At 29.6% G+C, this 15,967-nt stretch overlaps 1 long non-coding RNA gene and 1 pseudogene across 1 annotated transcript; one reads left to right on the top strand and one right to left on the bottom strand.

Moving 5' to 3' along the window:
* Positions 1 to 1,468: 1,468 nt before the first annotated feature.
* Positions 1,469 to 2,544, bottom strand: LOC129298985 (uncharacterized). The gene is made up of 2 exons (XR_008590465.1): positions 2,194 to 2,544; positions 1,469 to 1,642 (listed from the first exon to the last, which is right to left on the bottom strand). It is a non-coding gene; the product is annotated as an uncharacterized LOC129298985 (long non-coding RNA).
* An 8,486-nt stretch (positions 2,545 to 11,030) lies between these two features.
* Positions 11,031 to 15,719, top strand: LOC129298987 (T-complex protein 1 subunit theta-like; annotated as a pseudogene).
* The last annotated feature ends 248 nt before the right edge of the window (positions 15,720 to 15,967 follow it).

The raw sequence follows: 15,967 nt of genomic DNA, 5'->3' as shown, positions 1-15,967 counted from the left end.
GGGGTAGATACTGTTGGGATCCTCTATGACCCGTGATAACTACTATAATAGCTCCTCTATCCTTGGCCCCTTTGAAATGGACCCTTCTGCCTTCCTTGGTTCCATGAGCTACTCGAACCCTGATGGTTTTTCTTCATAATGCCTCCGGTGGGTCGAGGGTAGGTTGGGGGTCTACTATATGAATAACCCCTCTTCTCTCTCTCAACCTCCTTCTTACTGCGAGCTACTACTTGTAGTTTTATACACATTTCATCATAATCTCGGATATCTAGATGAGCCAATTGTTTCCTCAATTCTGGTCTAGCCTTCTCCAATAAGCGCTTAGCCTTCCATTCGGAATCATCCCTATACTGCAGGTACGTGGAGTATCTAGATAACTCCTGAAACTTAGCAATGAATGTGTCCTCATCGAGGTTCCCTTGCTTAAAGGCATGGAATTCCGCTTCCTTCTCAGACCTTAACTCTGATGGAAAGTAATGCCTGAATAATTTTTCCTTGAATTCCTCCCAGGTGAGTGTAGAATCATCCCTGGGCTCTGCTGTCTCCCACCAATCTCTTGCTCCTTTCACTAGGAACACTAATGCTACTTGTACTTTTTGATTACTGGTGCATGTGACTACTCGAAAGATGGATTCGAGTCTCTTCACCCATTCCTCTACCACGGATGGTTTAAGGTTACTATCAAACGTAGGAAGGTTAAACTTCCTAACAGTTTCCCACACATCAGTAATGGTCGGTGGGGCTCTCTGTTCCTCCTGCCTAATTTCCTTCCTTCTAGACTCATGATCTCTCGGAGTGGCAGGATGTGAGGAACTGCCTTCCCCCACATGACTTTCAAAATGAGCCCTATCTCCATTTTCAGTTACCTTTTGCCTCTTTAGCTCCGTCAACTCTTGTTCGTATCCTTGAACCTTATCTGTTAATGTTTTTACAAGCATTCTTAATTCCGCCAAGTCAGGCTCCTCATTTGGCAGTGGCGGTGGCAGGTGCTCATGTTGGAATCCTGAGTTACCACGAGTAACAGGCATTTTCTCTCCCCTCCTAAAGGATACAAGATATAAATAATAAAATTAGCCTAGCTATATAATGGCCATACAATGAGAAGCACTATAATAATGTGTATTGCCAACCGACTATATGCAATGCACCATACATAATAAATACATATTAAATTCACACAAATAATAGTTTCAAACAAAAATTTAAATAAGTGTTACTAAAATAGAGGCTCGAAACATAATGCTCTGATACCAATATGTAACACCCTTAAAAATACAAACCGATTTTTCACAAATTATTAAAACCATTATCATGGTAGAAAATTTTCTTACCATGATACATCCAAGACAATATACCACAGGTCTTAAAATATCTCAAAAAAGCAATTAGAACCATGAGGGACAGTCAGGATCCTCATGGCATGATATTTAAATTAGGTCATGAATCAAGAGAGACAAACATAATCCTCTTGGTCAAATAAATACTTTTAATAAAAAGGATTAGAGTTTACATGCTTCACAAAGAAGATATGTCCTAAGTTGGCACAAGATACATTGTATAATCCAAAATAAGAGGCAACGTAAAAGATGGTGTTTCATACACCATAGTTACACCTCTGGTGCTTTCTCGGCCGGACTCGCTCCTGTAAAAATATTAACCACGGGGAATGAGACTTAAAAGTCCCAGTAACCAAAAATTAATATGTAATGATGCATGCGATTGTAACTAATCATGCGATTGCTAAGTGGGCACACAAAACATTTAACCGAACAATATTTTCAAACAAACCGAACAAGTATTTAATTTGCATGACTACACCTTATATCCTCCTTTCGCCATGCTCGGACGCCAAATCACCCGGCCAAAGGTGAGTTGGACCAAGCGACAGGCCACTCATTGGGTCCAATGAGGGCTTACCACGTGGTAATAATTAACCGAACAGAAATTTCCATTAACACCATACATTAAAATACCCTGACAAGTCATGCATCATTCAAATATCCAAACAGGAATATATCCGAACAATAATATCTCATCATGATAAATAAAAATAAATTTTTGACCCACTTGACAATAATTTCAAACAAGTATATAACAGTATTTATTTTCAATAATTCATAGTTTTTTCCAAACAACAAGTCAACACATAACCATTCACAAACACACTCATCACAACACATTAATAATGGTTACCTTGTGTCTTGAATAACAAGTTCCCCTTCACAACTCCTTTTTCACCACTATCTTTGTCAATATAATCTACATAATTATTTCACAATACTATATATTAATTTTACATTAAAATAAATAACTCTAATTTAAAGAATTAGAAAGTCTTAGATCTATAATCCATATTAATACTAATTTAAGATTTATGCCTCATTTAACTTCCCAAATTCTTTTTCTAAAATTCTCGTACCCTAATAAACTATTTTTTTTATCCTCAAATCACTTCTAGTATCACAATTTCATCCTTCTATATTCTAAAAATTCATCCAAAAATAAATTAAAAATTTTAAAATTATCCTGAAACCTCAAATCACCTTTCTATAACCTCAAAAATACCTATTCATACTTAAATAAATATTTAATAATCAGAGGTTTATCCCTAAATCTCAGATTCCACATAAATTCAACCACATAGATCTAGATTTTAACTCAAAAATTCTTAAACATGAGTTTTAACCTCAAGAAAATATTCTATAATATTTATTATATCCCTAAGAGTTTTAACCTATATTTTTAATCCATCATATCATCAGATTAACTATCCTATAAAAAAAATTCTAATCAGAATATTTACTCTATCCTACAAAATAATCATATCACTAAAAAGCTAATATTATTTGGAAAATAACTATAAAATTAATTTTGTAATTAAATAAATTTTTTAAATGCTAATCTAAACAGGAAAGTTAGAACATACCTGAAGAAAAAGAAAATAATCCCCCCTTGCAAGAAAACACCGAGCAACATGAGAGGAAGAGAGAAAAATAATATAAAAATGGGATTGTGGGTCCTAAAATTATATTAAAAAAACTATAGGTTTGCATTTAATTATTCAAACCTTTGGGCCATTACTTGCAATTTTCACAAATTGCATCTTGGGCCCTTAGTTGCAATTTTCACAAATTGTAATAAATAATTCCTCATGCTTCCTCCACAATGCACCTCCTCTTTTTATACATGAGGAGGTGCCTTTCATTCCCACATCTAATCGATGTGGGACTAAACCCCCTCCCCTTTTTTTTTACTTTCTTTTCTTTTTTTTTAACTCTCACACACACATAATTTTTTTTTTTAAATCTTAAAATTATATCTTAACAAAATATTTCTTATATAATTTTAAACTTAAGTTTTTAAATTCATAATTAAATGCCTACCCATATTATTAAAATAACCTCAAATAATATAAATTCCTATTATTATCATCATTTTAAAAAAAACTTAAATTTTATAATTTTTTTATCTAAAATTTAGGATGTTACACACTTCATTCTTTAGTATATATACACTAGGAGAGTCTTTCTTTTAGTTAATGTGAGACTTTGACACACACACACCTTTGACACACATACAACAAATTGAAGGAGATGTTGCACACAAGATACAAGTTAGGTTGTTTAATTTAAGAAAGGGTGAACGAGTTATATGTGATTGAAATGTACTTAATAAATTTAAAGGAAAGTTTTATTGAACTGCTATGAGACCAACTATGTTATATGATAGTAAATGTTGGGCTTTAAATGGATAGTCAGAATATAAAGTTAAGTAGTAGAGACAAGAATGTTAAGATAGATGGGCAAGCATACATGAACAGATAAAATCTGAAATGAGCGTACACGAGAAAAAGCAAGCGTGTCATATATTAAAGGGCTGAAAGAAAGTTATTTGAGATAATTTGAATATGTATATATAAGGTTATGGGAGGCACCGATAATAAAAGTGAAATAAATAATCCTTGAGCCTTATAAAGAAGGGTAGAAAAAAAATTAAAGAAAACACTTATAAAAGTTATTGAATAAGATCTCCCAATTAACAATATTATTAAAAGCTTGGTTAATGATATAGCATAGTGATGTTATGCAATTCATGTATCCAACTCCACTCAATGGGACAAAGCTTGTTGTTATTGTTGTATTGTTTGAAATATTAATACAATGATATGCCAGTCAACTATATTTTTTGGAGTTTTCCAACTGTGACTTTATCCTGCCTTCTACAAGCAAAGTGACCAAGCTCATGTTGGACAAAGTTTAACACAACCCAACTTAAACATGTGCCTAAAAGTTATTTTTTAGTTGATTTAGTACAAATGTTTTTTTTTTTTCCAATTATAAACACTGTTAAGACCATGTATCATAACGAGTAAGATGATGGATGCTTTTATTTGTTTTGCTGTTCGTGTATGGGTATCCTCTTATGAAAACAATCATGTTTAAGATATGATCAAATATTAAATGTAGACATCTTCTCAATGGGATTTAAACCTTAATTTGTCATGTCATTAGAAATTAATCCATTTTGCTCATGTGGATTGAAAAGGGAATTATCAAAGAGTTTGATATAAAATCTCTCATGAGTGATTTTAATGACATGAAATAGAGAAGAGTTAAAAATTCTTTTATTCAAAAACAAAGCGTTAACCTCTGATGTATCCTCATGTCATTTAAAATATTATTAGTTAAAAATACATTCACATTATATCCAAAGACAAACAAAAAAGGAAAAATAAAATAAGTGGATTTTTCCTTAACCCAGCCCATGCTTTGCGCGGGGCATATTCTTTTGGCAGTGATGATGTAATGAAATTACATGTCATGAAAATGCAATTCTCCCAAGTTTCATGAAATGTATAAGCTCGCCTGTCAATACGCGATCGTGCAATGTTCATCTCGGTGACATCAAAATGCAATGAAAATTTTAAAAAATTTAAAAATAATGACAAAGGGACCAAACAATTATTTTTTAAAAAAATTAAAATGATGAAAATATTTTGTTTAAATCATGTTAATTTGAATATAATTTCAAATAAAAAGGCCAATAATAACGGTCGTCATTGGTTATATTTAACAATTGACTATATTTAACATTAATTTTTAAGCATTAAATATAATATATTTTAAAAATGAAAAATAAAAACAACTATAAAACTATTCCGTGTCTCACAACAATGTGTCTCTCGTTTTTAAATTTTAAACAACTCTTAAATTTTGATTACGTATTTTATTGAATGCATGACTTATACTCCTTCTGTTTAGTATTGTAAAATATTTTTAATCAAATTATATCTTAATAATTTAGTTGATTATCTTTACAATTACATATAATTTTTATATTTATCTTTCTTTAACAAGGTATTTTAATTTAAAATTTTTATTAATTATGCTCACTAATCTGGGTTTTTTTAAAAATCTCATTAATTTTAATTTAAAATACTCAAAATGTCTTGTGTTTTTAAACATATTGTTCTTAGTTTTAAAAAAAGTCTTATATTTTTGAAGGAAATTAGTGAAAAAAGATTTTAAAATCATTACTTCTATATTGTCCGGCAGATGTCCGTTAAGACTTAAGAGTTTTTTTTTTTAAAAGTTTTTTTTTATGCATATTCTTCAGGCACAAGCTGCAAGAATGTTGAGTTTTCTTATTTTTGACTCAGCATGCATTTTCTGGAACCGCATTTTCAGAGGACAAGAAAATTTTTAAATGCTGGAAAATGTTATACTTCCTCTTTTTAAAAATATAAAATATTTTTAACTAAAATAAAGTAGTTATTTACTTTTCAACTAACCCTATCTTTTTATATTTATCCCTATTAAACACTCTATAATAAATATAAAGTCATTATCAATAGGGGTACTTAAAAAAATAATGATTATACCTCGAAAGATTTAAAAATGCCTTACATTTTTAAATATATAATTTCTTAAAAAATACCTTATATTTTTTAACGAAGGAAGTAATTCCAATAAAAGCAAAAGGAAATTTTCAGACGAACGAGAATAAGAAATACTAGGATAGCAAAACATGCAATATTTCAAAATTTTCCCTGATTCGTAGACTGAATTCGCATTTTATATCCACTCCACTCTTATTGTCAAATTGAGTTATAATTACGTTATATAGATTTCATAACATTTATGTTTATTTTTTATACTGAAAAACAACATTAATTTTTTTAAATAATATCTTAAAATTTTACATGTAAATATACGCTCTCATCTGACGCGTGGGATGAAGACTAGTAAGTATATATGTGTTAAATAACATATCATTCTATGTTAAATAATTTCACATCAATAATTTTAACCTTCATTTGTTGGCATATGTTACACTATCGAGAGTTTAATTTCGACAAAATAAACTATCAAAACCTAATTTAAAATTAAAAAATTATAGGAACCTGTATATTAATTTTTCTTATATTTTTATGATAAAGTATTTATATTTTTTAATATGTATATAGGTAATTCATTGTAAATAGATTTTTTTAAAAAATTTTAACGTACACCGGACAACACTTTTTAGATAAAATAAATTATTATTTATATTTTTAGTATGCATGTGTATAACAAATTTTAAAATAGAATAAGTTTTTATTTAGTTTTAATCTACATAAAATAATAAATTATGAACATACTAAATATTTTTTAATTTGAATCTTTATATTTATTTTTATCTTTTAAATGTTAAGACATTACATTCGCATGGAGAAGATCTAGTCTATTTATATTGTAAAATCTATTGGATCACTGTAGATCAATAGTTGAAGGAACAATAATTTCCTTTCTTTGCCTTTAGTGTTGTCTTTTTGTACTGTAAATTGAGTTAGCATTGAGGAACAAATATCTGTCATTTAAAACAAACAGAAAAACCAGAACTGAAGGACTTCGAAACCACAAACAAAAATTCCATAAATAAAATTAATAAAATTTAACTCAATAAAAGGGAAAAACTAATAAAAAATAGTAATGAGTGAAGTTAGAGAATATTAGCAGAAGGAAACAAAAGCAAAATACAATTACCCCAAAAATTAAACCATAGTGTATTTTTAAAATGAAAATGGAAACATAGAGCATAACTCAACAAAATTCTGAAACAAATAATTTTGCAAAATATCCTCACCAATATAGAAAGAATCAATGAATCTTCTTTTTCCTTTGTAATTTACGTTGGATTGGCACTGTAGTTGTACAATGCCATCCGATGCAAATATTTTTTTATTTTTTCAAAATAAAAATTGTTTTTGAAAACTATTTTTAATAACAAAAATTAAAATTATATTTTATATTTATATTTTTAAAATTTAATTTGTACTCCCTTATTAAAAATATAAAGTATTTTTTGAAGAGTTAGAAGTTGGATATTATATGTTAAAAAATGTAAGATTTTTTTAATATTTAAATGTGTAATTAATATGCTTTTTTCAAAAGTACTTATAATAAATACATCATTTTATATTTATTTTAAAATAAAATATTCTATTAAATAAAGATAAATATGAAAATATAGTGTTAATTTGAATATAATTGACTATTTTATTAGGGTCAGGATTTGGTTAAAATATGTTATATTTTTAAAATAAAATATGAGTAATATTTTTTTTGTATATTCTAAAATAAATTGTGTGAAAATAAAATAAATTATTATATATATTTATATATTCTAATAACAAAAAAATTCGAATATTATACTAAAAATAAAAATATAATTAATGAAAGTTACTAAAGAATTTAAAAACTATAGTTATTTTTTCTTGTCTTTATAAAACCTTAATAAAATTGAACTTTCATTTTTTTTAAACACATAAATTAATACTCTCGTCCATCACATGAGTATAAAATCTAGTTTTTATATTATAAAATACATCGTCCCACTGTAGATCTACATGGGATGAAAAGTAATTTTCTTTTAATTGTTATGTATTTTTACTTGGGGCTTGCAATAACATGAAGTTTATAGAGAAAAAATAATGACAAATGCAAGACTTATAATAAAAGTCATAGATATGCAATCCCATCATTTGGTATTTATATATATATATATATATATATAATGTATAAGATAATAATGTAAAAAGTATTTGTTCCACCATAGATCTATAATGGGATGAACAGTGATTTTTTTAAGTTTTTAGATTTTAAAAGATCATATGGCACTTGCAATGTGTAACACCCTCAAAAATACAAACTGATTTTTCATAAATTATTAAAACCAGTATCATGGTAGAAAATTTTCTTACCATGATACATCCAAGACAATATACCACAGGTCTTAAAATATCTCAAAAAAGACAATTAGAACTATGAGGGACAGACAGGATCCTCATGGCATGATATTTAAATCAGGTCATGAATTAAGAGGGACAGATATAATCCTCTTGGTCATATAAATACTTTTAATAAAAAGGATTAGAGTTTACATGCTTCACAAAGAAGATATGTCCTAAGTTGGCACAAGATACATTGTATAATCCAAAATAAGAGGCAACGTAAAAGATGGTGTTTCATACACCATAGTTACACCTCTGGTGCTTTCTCGGCCGGACTCTCTCCTGTAAAAATATTAACCATGGGGAATGAGACTTAAAAGTCTCAGTAACCAAAAAGTAATGTGTAATGATGCATGCGGATGTAACTAATCATGCGATTGCTAAGTGGGCACACAAAACATTTAACCGAACAATACTTTTAAACAAACCGAACAAGTATTTAATTTGCATGACTGCACCTTATATCCTCCTTTCGCCATGCTCGGACGCCAAATCACCCGGCCAAAGGTGAGTTGGACCAAGCGACACGCCACTCATTGGGTCCAATGAGGGCTTACCACGTGGTAATAATTAACCGAACAGAAATTCCCATTAACACCATACATTAAAATACCCTGACAAGTCATGCATCATTCAAATATCCAAACAGGAATATATCCGAACAATAATATCTCATCATGATAAACAAAAATAAATTTTTAACCCACTTGGCAATAATTTCAAACAAGTATATACAGTATTTATTTTCAATAATTCATAATTTTTCCAAACAACAAAACAACACATAACCATTCACAAACACACTCATCACAACACATTAATAATGGTTACCTTGTGTCTTGAATAACAAGTTCCCCTTCACAACTCCTTTTTCACCACTATCTTTGTCAATATAATCTACATAATTATTTCACAATACTATATATTAATTTTACATTAAAATAAATAACTCTAATTTAAAGAGTTAGAAAGTCTTAGATCTATAATCTATATTACTACTAATTTAAGATTTATGCCTCATTTAACTTCCCAAATTCTTTTCTAAAATTCTCGTACCCTAATGAACTATTTTTTTTATCCTCAATTCACTTCTAGTATCACAATTTCATCCTTCTATATTCTAAAAATTCATCCAAAAATAAATTAAAAATTTTAGAATTATCCTGAAGCCTCAAATCACCTTTCTATAACCTCAAAAATACCTATTCATACTTAAATAAATATTTAATAATTATAGGTTTATCCCTACGTCTCAGATTCCACATAAATTCAACCATATAGATCTAGATTTTAACTCAAAAATTTTTAAACATGAGTTTCAACCTTAAAAAATATTCTATAATATTTTTTATATCCCTAAGAATTTTAACCTATATTTTTAATCCATCATATCATCAGATTAACTATCCTATAGAAAAATCCTAATCAAAATATTTACTCTATCCTACAAAATAATCATATCACTAGAAAGCTAATATTATTTAGAAAATAACTATAAAATTAATTTTGTAATTAAATAAATTTTTAAATGCTAATCTAAACAGGAAAGTTAGAACATACCTGAAGAAAAAGAAAATAATTTCCCCTTGCGAGAAAACGCCGAGCAACGTGAGAGGAAGAGAGAAAAATAATAAAAATGAGATTGTAAGTCCCAAAATTATATTAAAAAAAACTATAGGTTTGAATTTAATTATTCAAACCTTTGGGCCAAAAGTTGCAATTTCCTCTAAATTGCATCTTAGCCTCTCATGCTTCCTAATGCACACATCCCCTCCTTTTTATACATGAAGGCACCTCTTCTCTTCCCTCATCTAACTAATGTGGGACTTAGAAACAACCACCTTCCACCCCCCTTTTTTTGTTCCTTCTACCTTCTCTGTTTTTTTTAACATACACATAAAAAAAATTATTTATGTATTATATCTTAAATAAATATTGCTTATGTGGTTTTAAATTTAAATTTTTAAATTCATAATTAAATACCTAACCATAATATTATTTCTAAATAACCTCAAATAATATAAATTCCTATTATTATCATTTTTTTTTCAAAACCTAAATTCCACAATTTTTTTATTATATAAAAATTAGGATGTTACACAATGAAAATAAGTGCAAAATCGTAATGTAAAGTTGACATGGATATGAGACTTATAGTAGAAATAATAGGTGTTGGACCTATAATTTATATTTTATGTTTTTTATATGAATAAAATAATAAATTGTAGAATAAAATACATAATAAATAAAAATGATAAGTTTGTTTAAATTTTAGTTATATGGGAGTGCATAAAATAATAATTTGTTACCTTTCTTCATATGCATGAGATAATATATTATAAAATATAATATTTTATTTTTTAAATTCAAATTTATGTAAAGATAATAATCCTGTAATAAAATTATTTTTTATATTTTTAATATACCTAGAGTAACAAATTTTTTATATATAGATTTTTAATATACGAGAAATATATATGTTATTTATGTTTCAATATATACGTAGAAAATTTATAAAATAAAAAATTTATTTTTTAAATTTAATGAAAGAATAAAAATTATTCTATATATTTTTAATATGAACAGGGAAATAAATATTTTATATAGAGATTTTTAATATGCATGGGTACATATGTTATTTATGCTATCAACATATACATAGAAAAAATTATAAAAATAAAACAAATTATTTTTTAAATTTTAATTTATGTGAGAATAATACAGTCAAGGATGGCAAATTGTTATTCATATTTGTTATATGTATGAGGTAATATTATAAAGTAAGTTGTGTTAAGGTAAGATAAATTGATGTTTGTTGGCAAACAAAAAGAAAAAGAAAAAGAAAAAAGATAAGTTGATGTTTATGGCTAATTATAGTATATTTATTTTTTAATTTTAGCTATAATTTTGATTTATAAATATTATTATGACATTCTCGTACTTTATAGTATATGGTTTATTATATTGCATTTTTATTTTACGTAGAGTAATGAATGTGCCAACATATTCTAAAAGAGATTAAACTAATTTTATATTAATTTAAAAGAGGTGAGGTATTGAAAAAATATTTATATTTTTTTATTATGCATGGGAGTAACACATAATAAATGAGAACATTTGAAATATTTATAATTCATTTCATCTCATAATAAATTGTTGATTATTTGAATATTTTGTACTTTCAGTAAGTTTATAGCTGATACTTCATTGGATTTTTCACTGACATTTGTTTCCTCTGTCATTGCTATTTTAGGTTGCTGTGTTTGCTAATGGTGTTGATACATCTGCCACTGAAACTAAAGGAACTGTCCTAATTCATTCAGCTGAGCAGGTATAAGTCTGCTACAGTTTGTTATTATTTGCCTTTATCTTTTCTGCATTTTACAATTCTGTCATTCACTTGACTTTTGAGCGTGCATGCCTTTTGATTTATGTATAATGCACTAGTTGGAGCAGTTTATTCTGTGCCTATTCCCCTAAGGGTTATATTGGCACAGTGTTCTCTGTATTCAGATCCCTCCCTTGAGATATGCTCAAATTGTACAACCCTCATATTTCTTCTGGAAATATGTACTGACTGACCCCTTTGAAAGTAGAACATGACTATATTACCCTCGAAAATAATTTTGATTTCTTTCGTTAAAAAATATCATAGATAATAGTATAAAATTGTTTTAATTTTGAGTTCAGTCTGGCTGGCCTGTAAGTTGGAGATAATGGTTCCTTGTCTGTTATTTCTTTTATGCCTTCTGGCTTGTGAGTTCTCAAATTACGCCTTCATCTGTTTTGTAATGCTGAATTTTTGCACCAAGTTTTTTCTGGTATGCGTGTGATCCCATTATAATGATTTCAGCTTTGGCTTTTAACACACCTTGGGTATCACTCTGAGCAGTACCCACTTCAAAATTTCTACTGTCCTTTCTAGTAAAGGAATGACTTCATTCAACACCTGTTATTGTGCTATTCAAATGCACAGAGTTAATGAATTATCATCTTGCTTTCATATCCCACATAAACTCTGTATATGTGTTAGATTTTATGATTATGTGCCAATTTTATTTTTTCCCCATTTACTTGATGCTTTTGGTTATTGACTATGTCTTTTTTTATTTTTTGTACAGCTGGAAAGTTACTCGAAATCTGAAGAGGCTAAAGTCGAGGAGGTTGTCAAAGCAGTAGCAGATTCTGTTGCTAAAGTTATTGTCAGTGGAGGAGCAGTTGGAGAGATGGCGTTGCATTTTTGTGAGCGTTACAAGTACATGCAGTCTTCTCCTTTTGGGCAACTTTTTTGCCTCATGCTCCTAAACAGTAGCATCGATCTCATTATTGATCAGTTGTATTAAAATCATGATAATCTGGAACCGTTATTAGTCTAGACTGTTCTCTAATTTAAACTTCTTGCCTTTAGGCTAATGGTTCTGAAGATCAGTTCAAAGTTTGAACTACGTTGATTTTGCCTAACAACTGATGCTATTGCTGTGGTGTGTGTTGCACTTTGGCTTCATAGAGGAGCTTTTAGATTTTCTTTGTAGCACCCATTTTGTTTTCCTGAAACAGCTGAAACTAAGCCAACCAAACCCAGATAATCTTGGATATGTTGATTCTGTTTCAGTTGAGGAAATTGGAGGTGCCAGGGCATGATAAAGAGATCGCTTTGGTTCTGACAGTTTTTTTGTTCTTTTCCATCCGTTGAATTTTTGCTATTTTTCTTGTTGCTTTTGTTGTTTCTCTCCTTTCATCTGCTGCTTTTGGCATGGCAATTCCCTCTCTATAATGATGTGTAGGTAACTATTGCGAAACCTGAAGAAGGTGGGAATTCGGTTTCCACTGTTGTTTTACGAGGAAGCACTGATAGTATACTGGATGACCTTGAAAGAGCAGTTGATGATGGGGTGAATACTTATAAGGTAATTTCCAAGGTTATACACTTCCATAATAGTGCTGATGTGATTTTTGGGATTATTATTGCTTCTATTTTGAATTAACTTTTGAAGTTTCCTTCCTCCCCCCCTGCCCCCAAAAGAAAGTTGAAGCTTGAACACTGATAAGTGCTATTATATGTGCAATTGTTTGTCAGGCCATGTGCTGGGACAGCCGCATTGTACCTGGAGCTGCATCAACTGAAATTGAGTTAGCTAGAAAGGTGAAAGAATTCTGCTTCGAGGAGACAGGGTACTTTATTTTCCCCCTGCTTTTGATTTCACTGTTAAAGAAAGATATTGTTTTCCTTGTTTCTACCTACACGAATGTGACTAATTATATATGGCTTTAGATGGCAATTTTTTTGTCTCATTACATGGAAGAATAAGTTGTTCTTGATCTAGTTCTCTGGGTATGGTTGTGTCACCTTGCCTGTAGATAAGGGCTAGATATTTCTATGTATGAAGTGTAGGTATCAATAGATTTCACACTGCTTTTTAGTTGCGTATCCCTTGTTGGTTGTGTATGGTATCTTGCATATCCTTCGTGCCTTGTGTATCATGTTAACCTCGTCAAGCACATATTTTGTGGGATTAACATTGTCATCTTTTCATGGCATAGGCATCTAACCTTGCTTTGGCAGAAGACCTTTATCCACTTTTGCTTTAATGCAGATGAGGCATTTGCCAGCGAGTTGAGTTTATGACATGGAATTAATTATCTGTAGTGAAGATTACACTTGCTTCTAATCTGTTTCCATGATTAAAAAGTTGATCTTGATGATTTGTATGCCTGCTACGAATAGTTGATAACTATTGATCAATAATGCACTACATAGACTGAGATGCTAATGTGAATTTTTGTATCCTCTGACATCTTCGCATTCTTCGGTATTTCATCACCGTTGATCATTCGCCACTAAAATGCATCATTTGCAGATTTGTTTGTACAATTTTATCTTTTTGCTAAACGGATGAAACTCTGTTCTGATTATTCAATGTACAGGTTAGATTAATTCTGATTACCTGTCCGATCCAATTTTTTTAAAGATTGTCTTAGTTTCTATTCTTATTAGAATCAAGGGCATTTGTGAGTTAGTGGAGTTAAGATGACAATATTCCAGACTTGAATACACAATAGAGAATTTCATTATAAGATGTAAAGCCTGTCTTACTAAACTGTGCCTTGTATTTTTCTCATTTTCTAATAGGTACAGTGTCTGTATGCATCTTGATGGACGTTTGGTAAATGCTTATCCTGTAATTCAAGCACGAATATTTTACTGAAGATTTGCAGTGGTTCTGCAGATTGAATTGGTATGCAATAGCAAAATTCGCTGAAAGTTTTGAAATGGTTCCTGGAACTCTGGCTAAGAATGCTGGGCTAAATGCAATGGAGATCATATCTTCTCTTTATGCTGAACATGCATCTGGGAATGCCAAAGTTGGCATTGACTTGGAAGAAGGGGTTTGTGAGGATGTCTCGACCATGAGCATCTGGGATTTGCACATGACTAAGCGGGTTACTTCTTGTTCTGCTTCCATGCGTCGTTTAGACTTTGTGATTTCTCTTGTTGAAACCCCTCTACTGAAATAAGTATTATCAAAGTGGCTCTTCATTATTGGCACTGGCAGAGAATGTAGATTTACCTAAATGACCTGAAAAATTTTAAGATGAATGATGGATTCTATTGTCCACTGCTTCATTTGAATTATAGTTCAAAGTCGGGTTTCATCATTATTTTTTAATGTTCAGGTTCTTTGCTCTTAAGTATGCTGCAGATGCTGCGTGCACTGTACTACGGGTGGATCAGGTAATTTACTGGAATGTAGTAGTAATAAATTGATTTAATGATCTTTTTAAGGATGGACCTCTGGCATTGTTCGATGTATCTCGCAAAACCTTTATTTTTGGGTTTGAGACATTGTTGTAGGATTGCTTCTTGTTTGATCATAGACCCAAGTGCGTAATTCACAAACAAGTTTAGAAGAATCTTATAGTTAATGAATATCTGATCACATGCTATGGGTAAGTAGCTCCAATGATGTGGATTCTTTAATTGGTTATTTCTTAGTTTTTCATATTAATCAGGTGGGTCTCCTTTACACTGGATGAAATTCGTGAAATAGGTTGTTTGTGGCTTGTAAATAGTGTGGTTTATTGTAAATTGTATTTCTTATACTGAATAGATTTACTGGTTTGACTTCTTCAATGATACTTAACTGAATTGAATAATACTATACATGTGCCATGTGATATGGTGTTTAACACGTTAAAGCACCTGAGGTAGCTTCTGGGAATTGGATTTGGTAGGTGATATTCATTGATTGGCGATAAAACTGATTGGCCATGTTGTTCTTGAATAATTGCTGATAATTGAGAAAGCTTGCTTATGTGAAGTTGTATCAGCTTGATATTAATTTGTTGAAGCATAATTTTTTGGGCGTTTTGATGTTTTTAGGTCATTATGCTCAAACCGGGAGGTGGCCTATGGAGAGATCAACCTGGGAACATGGATGAGGAATAAATTTTATGAGATAATTGACTTTTACAGCGTACTTGATCAAATCCTTCATTTAAATATACAAAAATTTATAAATTTAAATTTAATTTAAATTCAAATTCATTTCTCTTTATAATTTTTTTATAATTTTAAATTCTCTTTAGACCTTAATTATTTAAAATTTCAATCATTTTAAACATTTTTTTTCATATTTTTACTGTTAATATCTCTATGACTCTTATTTTTTCTCATATCTTATTCTTATCTTTTGT

This window comes from Prosopis cineraria, unplaced genomic scaffold (genome assembly GCF_029017545.1).
Source record: "Prosopis cineraria cultivar Desert tree isolate PC_DT_omini unplaced genomic scaffold, ASM2901754v1 PC988, whole genome shotgun sequence".
Taxonomy (NCBI): domain Eukaryota; kingdom Viridiplantae; phylum Streptophyta; class Magnoliopsida; order Fabales; family Fabaceae; genus Prosopis; species Prosopis cineraria.
Note: the sequence above shows the minus strand (reverse complement) of the source record. Positions and strands in the feature narration are given on the sequence as shown.